General features: G+C 40.5%; 1 protein-coding gene across 3 annotated transcripts in view; it reads left to right on the top strand.

Annotated features, from left to right (window-relative positions):
* Ylpm1 (YLP motif containing 1) overlaps positions 1-10,373 on the top strand; it is an 81,155-nt gene that overhangs the window by 26,541 nt on the left and 44,241 nt on the right. The window lies entirely within an intron of this gene.

The following is a 10,373-nucleotide window of genomic DNA, read 5'->3' as shown; positions in this document are numbered from 1 at the left end:
CAAGCTCTGCCACTTGAGCCACAGCTTCACTTCTGGCCTTTTTGGTGGTTAATTGGAGATAAGAGTCCATAGACTTTTCTGGCCAGGTTGGCCAGGAAACTTGTTTCACAAGTTTAAAATAATAATCAGTGTGCCACAAACTCCATCCTAAGTCAAAGCTAAGAGAAAGTGTAATTAATTTCTTTGTCTATCAAGAAGACTTGTAGGAATCAGTATATATATCAGTATCTCTGGAGACTCTTCTGTTTCATATTTATCCTTTACAGACTGGAGCTAAGAGGACAAATAAGTTGCTCAGTCAGATCATCATGTGGCTGGGAGAGTACAACCAAATCTATACCCATGTGGAACTTAGTCCCCATGTGGAACAAGGTCCCCAAAGCAAAAGCACTAGTCAAGCACTTTTCATGCCATACTGTAGATTCATGCTATAGATAATTACATTTACATGTGTAATGTGTTTCATCTTCTTGATTTGAATTTTATCTAGTGATTAAACACTGCCATTTAGATCTAGAGAGTAATTTAACTTGCCAGAAGGGCATTCTTCCCCTTACCCTCTTCTGGCAGCAATGTGGTTTGAACTCCTGATCTCAAATTTGCTAAGCCAGTGCTCTTAATACTTGAGCCATTTTGCCAGCCCTTTTTTTGTTGATTATCTTTTGAGAGAGGGTCTTACTTCTGCCTGGGTCAGCCTATCTGTGATCCTGTATATTTATACTTACCCCACATAGCTAGGATGACAGGTCTGAGCCACCTCACCCATTGGTTAAAGTGGAGCTTTATAAACATTTTGCCCAGGCTGGCCTCCAACCATGATCCCCATACCTTCACCTCCTGTGTAGGTAGTATTAAAAGTTTGGGCCACATCATTTGGCAGAGGACAATTTTAATACCTCATGAAAAATACTTTCTATTCCCATTTCTGTCATCTTAATATTTTCTCTTTGCCTACCAAATCTTGGCTTTGTAAATGTAGGGCTATTTTAAGCTTTTCTGAAGGGTGCTGTTAATAATCTTAGTGCTGAAAGTATCTTAGCAATGTATTACCTCTCTATGGCAACTCGTGTGTTGCATTTAGTTTGCCATGCTGGGTTGCGTGTATCAACCTAATTATTTCTTACAATGATTTGGGGAGGTTATAAATTCCCCCAGACAGTTCTGAGATGACATTAGAATGTAGAACCATCCTACTTTTAAGTCCATTATACTTCCTATAGGAAGCATTTGGTAGACTCTGCTTGAACTTTGGTCATTTGACAATTGGGACCACTGGCCTGTAAGATGTTGAGTCTCCCAGAATGCTTATTCTGTTCATTGAACCTAATGTGTTTTTATAACTCTTGGTTTCTAGACCTGCTTCTGTGACAGATAATTGTCTTACACAGAATTAATTATCCTATCCCACTTCTATAGCATGCCACTACAATTATTTAAAAATTACTGATATTTTTCTAGGCCTCATCCTCTCTGCTCTGCCAGTTGCATGTATTTTTTTTTTCTTTTTCTTTCTTTCTTTTTTTTTTTTGCGGGGGGGGGGGTGGTCTAGTCGTGGGGCCTGAACTCTGGGCCTGGGCGCTGTCCCTCAGCTCTTCAGCTCAAAGCTAGCGCTCTACCACTTGAGCCACAGTGCGACTTCCGGCTCTTTTCTTTTTGCTTATGTGGTGCTGAGGAATCAAACCCAGGGCCTCATGCATGCAAGGCAAGCGCTCTACCCCTGAGCCACCTTCCCAGCCCTTATTTTTTTCTTTTCACATTATCATTGGTTCTGATCTCCTTCTGCCACACTGCTCTCTGCTCTTTAAGGGGCCAGTGGTTTGTTATACTTCTCCAGAATTAACATTTATTCAGGTTAAGAGGATTATGAGCCTATCCTCAATTTATTATATATACTATGCTTACCTAGTTTAACAGATTCCTTATTTATTTGTTTATGTCTTTATCTTTGTTGGTTGTGGGGCTTGAACTCTGGGTTTGGGTGCTGTCTCTGAGCTCTTCAGCTCAAGGTGAGAGCTCTACTGCGTGAGCCACAGTGCCACTTCCGGGTTTTCTAATGGTTTATTGGAGTCTCACGGCCTTTCCTGCCTGGGCTGGATTTGAACCGTGATCATCAGATCTCAGTCTCCTGAGTAGCGAGGATTGCAGGCGTGAGCCACCAGTGCCCGGCTGTTTATTTATTTATTTTTGTACCAGTCCTAGGGCTTGAAATCAAGGCCTAGGCACTGTGCCTAAGCTTTTTTGCTCAAGGCTAGCACTCTATCACTTGAGCCACAGCTCCTCTTCCAACTTTTTGGTGATTAATGAGGATAAGAATCTCATGGACTGGGCTAGGAAGTTGGCTCAGTGGTAGAGTGCTTGCCTCTCATGCATGAGGCCCTGGGTTTAATTCCTCAGCACCACATAAGCAGAAAATAAAAGCCGGAAGTGGCGCTGTGGCTCAAGTGTTAGAGTGCTAGCCTTGAGCTGAAGAGCTGAAGAGCCCAGGCCCAGAGTTCACGCCCCACGACCGGACCCACACCCCCCCCCAAAAAAAAAAAAATCTTATGGACTTTCTTTATCTGGGCTGGCTTTGAACTGTTATCCTCAAATCTCAGCCTCCTAAGTAACTAGGATTACAGGCATGAGTCACTAATGCTTGACCCTCAGTCATTTTTCCCCCTAAAGATAACCACTATACTTAAATTTTATACCATACATTCATTTGCCTGTTTTTGAGCCTTATACTCATAGAGTTATACTGTACATACTCTTTGGTGGCATCTTTCATTGGATATATTTGTGAGATTCATCGATGCTATATGTAGCAGTCCTGTTTTTGTACAATATTTCATTGTACAATAATTTGTTGATTCTAATGGTGATGGTGTTAGTCTTATTTAATATGAAAAGTGCTGTGTTTTGATGCTTTATATATATCTGAGATGTGTGATATTGTATGTATTGAGTAGAATCATACTGTATGTACTTTTTGAGTGTGGCATTTTTCACTTGACTTTGTATTATTGTGAGATTCACCCATAAAATTTTTTCCCATTTCTTATTCCTGTGTAATATTCTATTATATCAGTATACTGCTCTGTTTAAAATATTGAATTGTTTGAATATAGTTTATAGGTGGTCTGGGTTGATAGATAACATTATCATTATTATTAAATGGTTTTCCAAGGTGGTTATTTCAATTTATACCTTTACCATGAGCATTTCAGTATTACAAGTTTTTTTAAATTCATTTTAATACTTGGTATTGTTAAACTTCTTTTTTTTTTCCTTTTTGTGCCAGTCTTAAGACATGAATTTAGGGCTTGTGCACTTTCTAATTTTTTGTTCTCAATGCTAACACTCTACCACTTGAGCCACAGCTCCACTTCAAGCTTTTTGCTGGATAATTGGGGATAAGAGTCATGGACTTTCCTGATTGGGCTAGTTTTGAACCAAGATCTTCAAATCTTAGCCTCCTGAGTAGCTAGGATTACAAGCCATGGGTGCCAGGGTTGGTTGGTATTAATTTAAATTTTAGCATAGTTTTAGCATATTTTTTCCTTGATGAGATTATACTTCTTTTGATTGTTATTTGGTTGGATTTCTTCTCTTTGGATTATCTGTTTTATTCTTTTTTTTAATTGGTCATGGGGCTTGAACTCTGGGCTTGGGCACTGTCCCTGCGCTCTTCAGCTTAAGGCAAGCGCTCTGCCACTTGAGCCACAGCGCCATTTCCATTTTTCTGATAGTTTATTGGAGATAAGAGTCTCACGGACTTTTCTGGACTTTTCTGCCTGGGCTGGCTTTGAACTATGATCCTCAGATCTCAGATGCCTCCTGAGTAGCTAGGATTACAGGCATGAGTCACTGATGCCGGCTTCTGTTCTGTTTTATTCTTTACTGATTGTAGGAGTTCTTGATATATCCTAGGATATTACTTGTATTGTAGATTTCTTATTTAGAAACACCTTTCTTTATTTGTTTGTTTCTCTCTCTCTCTCTCTCTCTCTCTCTCTCTCTCTCTCTCTCTCTCTCTCTCTCTCTCTCTCTCTCTCTCTCTCTCTCTCTCTCTCTCTTTCTTTCTTTCTTTCGGTCCAGTCGTGGGGCCTGAACTCTGGGCCTGGGTGCTGTCCCTCAGCTCTTCAGCTCAGGCTAGCGCTTTACCACTTGAGCCACAGCGCCACTTCTGGCTTTTTTTCTTTTTGCTTATGTGGTGCTGAGGAATCAAACCCAGGGCTTCATGCATGCAAGGCAAGCGCTCTACCACTGAGCCACCTTCCCAGCCTGCCCTCCTGCCCTCCCACCCTCCCTCCCTTCTCTCTCTGTCTCTGTCTCTCTCTCTGTCTCTATCTCTCTCTCTGTCTCTCTCTCTGTCTCTCTCTGTGTCTCTCTCTCTCTTTCGTCAGCTGTGGGGCCTCATGCATACAAGGCAAGCTCTCTACCACTGAGCCACCTTCCCAGCCCGCCCTCCTGCCCTCCCTCCCTCCCTCCCGCCCTCCCTCCCTCCCTCTCTCTCTCTCTCTCTCTCTCTCTCTCTCTCTCTCTCTCTCTTCTTTCGTCAGCTGTGGGGTTTGAACTAAGGGTCTGAGCACTGTCACTGAGCTTTTTAGCTCAAGGCTAGCACTCTGTCACTTTGAGCCACAACACTACTTCCAGTTTTCTGGTATTTAATTGGAGATAAAAGTCTCATATGGGCTGGGAAGGTGGCTCAGTGGTAGAGTGCTTGCCTTGCATGCATGAGGCCCTGGGTTCAATTCCTCAGCACCACATAAGCAGAAATAGCTGGAAGTGGGCCATGGCTCAGGTGGTAGAGCACTAGCTTTGAGCTTTAGAGCTGAGGGACAGCACCCAGGCCCAGAGTTCAGGCCCCACAACCGACGAGTGTCAGTCTCACAGACTTTCCTGCCTAGGCTGGCTTCAAACCACGATCCTCAGATCTCAAGTTTCCTGAACAGCTGGATTATAGGCATGAGCCACTCTGCCTGGCTTACCTTTCACTTTCTTAGGCCCCTGTATATATATCAAAAGAGTAGTTGTTATAATTTACACCTAGATTCAATGGACTTCCTTTATTTTAACATTTAAAATACGTTATAAAGCCAGGCACCAGTGGCTCACACCTGTAATCCTAATTACTGAGGAGGCTGAGATCTGAGGATTTTTTGAAGCCAGCCTGGGCAGAAAAGTTTGTGAGACTCATCTCCAGTTAATCTTAGAAAAAGGCAGAAGTGGGCTATGTCCCAGATGGTAGTGTGTTAGCTTTGAGCAAAAGAAGCTTAGGGGCAGCACTCAGGCCCCTCAGTTCAAGCCCAGGATTGGCAAAAAATAAAAATTAAAAAATAATAATAAAATAAAAGGATAGTGAAAATCAGATTGGACATTTTAATAAATATTTTGATAGAGTAAATTTACCTTGTATCACATAAGATTGTCATATATCCTTTTAGATGGTACAAGGTCATGTCATAGAATATGTGATGAAGTCCTTCCTGTTTAGTAACTGTGTAGTCACAGTACTACATTACTTTTATTCTTAGAGATGTTTGCTCATTGAATCTTTATTTTGAGAATATTCATCTAAAAGACTCAAAATTGGAAATTTCACTTGTATGATAAATTTGACATTTTTAGAGCCTAGAATACTTTAGACTGCCTCTCTCTCTCTCTCTCTCTCTCTCTCTCTGTTTTTGTTTTTTGGAGGGGTAATGCTAGGATTTGAAATTACTTTGGACTTGCTAGGTAAGCACTCTACCATTTGAGTCATGCATGTAGGTAGAGCCCTTTTTGCTTTAGTTACTTTGCACATAATAGTTGGGCATTTTGCTAGTTAGGCCTCAGACTATCTGGAGGACCTGGGATCAGTCATGAGCCAATTAATCTGCGTGTATCTTTTAATTCTTTTAATTCTAATTTGAAACCATTCTCTCTGAAAGAATTGACAACAGTGGGTTCTAGGATAAGGAATTGATAGAATGTTTCAAAATGCAGGAAAATCATTATGATGTCATTATCTTATGTTTATGGCAGGATCCAGTTATCTCAATTGATAATTGGAAGATAATATACATTTTGTTCTAATTTTTTGTTTATTTTGTGGTTGTTGTTTTACCAGTCCTGGGGCTTAAACTCAGGGCCTGGGCACTGTCCCTGAGTTTCTTTTGCTCAAGGCTAGCCCTCTACCACTTGAGCCACAGTGTCACTTCTGGCTTTTTCTGTTTATGTGGTACTGAGGAATGGAATCCAGGGCTTCATGCATGCTAGGCAAGCACTCTACCACTAAGCCACATTCCCAGCCCCATGTTCTAGTTTTTAAAAATGAAATTTGATCTTTGTTTGTGGGTAGGCCTGTAAAGAAAAAAAACGTCTTGATGTATCAGTTTCTATAGAAATATTTAATTAAAAAACAAAAACCATAATTGGATCCAGTAAATCTTAGTGAACAAATGGGTTGGAGGTAAAAAAAATCTTGGTTTTAATAATCCAGTCTATAAATCTTTTTCTTCATGGTGAATACTTCTTTGGATCTTGTTTAAAAGGCCATAAATATATTAGACTATTCTTTTCTACTATTTCTTTTTTTTTTTTTTTTGGGTCCGGTCGTGGGGCCTGAACTCTGGACCTGGGCGCTGTCTCCCTCAGCTCTTCAGCTCAAGGCTAGCGCTCTACCACTTGAGCCACAGCGCCACTTCCGGCTTTTTTCTTTTTGCTTATGTGGTGCTGCGGAATCGAACCCAGGGCCTTTAGCATGCAAGGCAAGCTCTCTACCACTGAGCCACCTTCCCAGCCCTCTACTATTTCTTTAACCATTAAAAAAAAAAAATCAACGTTCATATAGATTTGGTCCAAGTTCATTATTTTCTACAGTTTGAGTCTGACAAGTTATTGAAAAAAAAATCATCCCTTCCCTACTAATGTTTTCAGTGTCATAAATTAAGTATCTAGTATATTTGTTTCCAAAATATTTGTTCCCTTGGTCTCTATGTTCTTGCTGACGTGTCAAATGGTTTTAATTTATATTCGTTCATAATAGTCTTGATATATATATATATATATATATATGTAAATTCCTTATGTGTTTCTAGGTAAGGGGCTGGCATTTCCTTTCCACTTTTCTCTCTGTTTGCTCCCCTCATCATTTAAAAACATTTAAAAATCAGTCAGCTCTATTGGGCTCCTTGGCAGTAGTTTGCTGATACTTGTCTTAGTTTGTCTTGATTATTCTTGTTAGAATCAGCTTGTCTGGTTTTAAAACCTTCTGGAATTTTGATAGTTACTGAATAGAATTTATTGGCCATTTTGAGGAAGGGTAGACATCCTTTTAATATCAAAGCTTCTGATCACTCACAACTACTGTTGATTGGTGTGTGTGTGTGTGTGTGTGTGTGTACCTTGATCTCAGGGGCTCACGCTTTGCTTGGCTTTTTGGCTCTACCACTTGATCCGTACCTCAACATTCTGTGTTTTGAAGAATGGTATTGTGATACCTCCAATGTGGTTTATTTACTCAGAAATGCTTTTGTAAATAACAACAAAAAGAGAGGCTTTTTAATGCTTCCATATGCAGTTTTCTATTTCTATGAAGAATGACATTTAGACTTCAGTATTATATGGCTTTGAATCTGTAGATTACTCTTGGCAGGATGGCTATTTTCATGGTACTGACTTTGCCAATCCATGAGCATGGAAGGGCTTTCAATCTTCTGATGTTATCTTCAATTTCTTTCTAAAAGGTAGTGGATTCTTTTGTTTGTTTTGTTTTTCTAGTAACAGGCCATTAGTGCCAGGCTCTTTTAAGGTTGCAGTTTTCTTTGTTGAGGTCTTTTACTTGCTTGATTAACTTAATACATAGATATCTTAAAATTTTTGAAGCTGTTGTGAATGGAATTGTTATCCTCATTTCTTAAGGTATTCATTATTAACATATAAAATTACTGACTTATAGATATTGTTTATATATACTGCTTGCTATATTTCCAAAGATATTGATCAGATCAAGTGTTTTGGTGTAGCATCTGTAGGATCTAAGATAGTATCATGTGCAAATAGGGGTAATTTGACTTCTTCCATTCCTGTTTCAGTACCTTTCACTTACCTTATTGGTATGGCTATAGGATTCTAGTAGCATACTGAACATGGACATGATTGTCTCATTCTTGACTTTGGGGGAAATGATTTTTGTTTCCTCTATTTAATGTGATGTTAGCTCAAGGTTTGGTATATATATTTTAATATATATGTTATTTTTTTTAAGAAAACTTTTAAAAGTTGGACCATAATTTAGTGGCCTTAATTGCTTACATAGTATTTTCATACTCCTTAACTGGCTGAATTAATGTAATAGTGCTCAAAAGGCAGATGGCTTCATCAAGTTAGAAATTTATTCTCTCTTGATTTATATGATGGATCAGCAACCCAACCTTCTTCTGATTGGTTATCTCTCCATTTCTTAGTATATAGCTCTTGTTTACGTGGTCCAGGGAGCTTCATCCTATGTCAGAGCCAGTATGAAAAAGAAAAAGGTAAAGAGGTTGTGCCCTGCCCTTTACAAGAGCAACCTAGAGGCACGTATGAAACATGTTCACTCTCAGCCCATTGGCCAGAACTTGGCTGACAAGTTTTAGCCACAAAAGAAGGAGAGGAAGAACTGCTGTGTGGAAACCATTTTGTCTAAAAATAGAGGTTCTATTATGTAGAAAAAAGGAGAATGGGTATTATATACCTTGTGTAGCCAATCCCTAGTAGTTTTGGCTACAAAAGGCAGGTCTTTCTGAACACAGGTAATTGTCTGCCTCTTGGCCCCTCTGTCTCTGTCTCTGTCTCTGTCTCTGTCTCTGTCTCTGTCTCTGTCTGTCTCTGTCTCTGTCTGTCTGTCTCTCTCTCTCTCTTCCAGTTGTGGGGCTTGAACTCCAGGCCTGTTCACTGTCCCTGAGCTCGAGGGGAGCACTCTACATCTTGAGCCACAGTGTCACTTCTGGTTTTCTGGTAGTTAATTGGAGGTAAGAGTCTCATGGACTTTACTGCTCAGGCTGGCTTTGAGCCGAGACCCTCAGATCTCAGCCTCCTGAGGAGCTAGGATTACAGGTGTGAGCCACCGGTGCCTAGCAGGTTCTCTACTTCTGAGCCACATTTTCCATCTCCCTCACCCCTTTTGAACTGGGACTGGGACTTGAACAATGAGACTCTTTTTTTTTCCCCCCCTCACAGCTGACCCTCTACGACTTGAACTACGTCTCTGCTAATTAATTGGAAATGATGGTCTTTCAATTTGTCTGCCCTGCCTTGCTCTGAACTTCAACCCTCAGATCTCAACCTCCTAAGTATTAGGATTATAAGTGTGAAACACTAGCACCTGGCTCTTCTGCCTTTTTATGCATTAGTTATTTATTATCAGTCATGGGGCCTGAACTCTGGGCCTGGGTGCTGTCCCTCAGCTCTTCAGCTCAAGGCTAGCGCTCTACCACTTGAGCCACAGTGCCACTTCAGATTTTCTGGTGGTTTATTGGAGATAAGAGTTTCACAGCCTTTTGAACTGCGATCGTCAGATCTCAGCCTCCTGAGTCGCTAGGATTACAGGTGTGAGCCACTAGTGCCTGGCTCATTAGTTATTTTTGAAACAAGGTAGTGCTTAACTAGGCAGGAACCTGGACTGTGATCATCCCAGTTCACTTCCTGCTACAACTGAGATGACTGGCATACCCAGCTTCTTCTGTTGAGATTGAGTTTCATGGACTTTTCTGTCTGGGCTGGTCTAGAACTTTCACTCTCAATTTCAGCCTGCCATGGAGCTCAGATAACAGGTACACATCCCTGTGCCCAATTACTGGTTGAGAAGTTTTATGATGTTTTTAACACAGGCTGGCCTTGAAGCACAGTCTTCTCAGTCTCATTCTCCCAAGAAGATAGGATTATAGGTATAAGCTAACAATGCCTAGCTTTCTTCGTCTTATTTCTTAACTTGTGGTCTTTTCACTCCTCCCTCTTTCTTTGCTCCTCCCCCTTTCTCAGCTCTCTTGGCTTTTTCTCCTCTTGGCTTAATTAAACAATGCTAAACTATCTGTGATTCTAGACATTCTATCCTGGAATGTACTTTTCTCATATTATTACTTTCTTCATATTATTTCCTTAGCCTAAGATCTGCTGGGGTTTTTTCCCCCTTCATCTGCAACATTTTCCAACAGCCCATTCTCAGAACTTGTCTTTTAAGACTCAATTGAAACATCACTTATTGATTGTATAGAGCCTTTATTGGACGGTGCTCTTCTCACCTGGATAAAATTTGACCACTCTTTCCTCTTCTGCCCTTTTTGTACTTTTGGTGTGCTCTATTTGCACTTGGATACTCTCCATCTGATCATAAATAAGCACTATATGTCTGTAGTACATAGTAATATATT

Source organism: Dipodomys merriami, unplaced genomic scaffold (assembly GCF_024711535.1).
Source record: "Dipodomys merriami isolate MVZ:Mamm:240054 unplaced genomic scaffold, mDipMer1.0.p SCAF_1, whole genome shotgun sequence".
In the NCBI taxonomy this organism is placed as follows: domain Eukaryota; kingdom Metazoa; phylum Chordata; class Mammalia; order Rodentia; family Heteromyidae; genus Dipodomys; species Dipodomys merriami.
The sequence above is the reverse complement of the archived record's forward strand: the minus strand, read 5'-3'. Positions and strand labels throughout refer to the sequence as shown.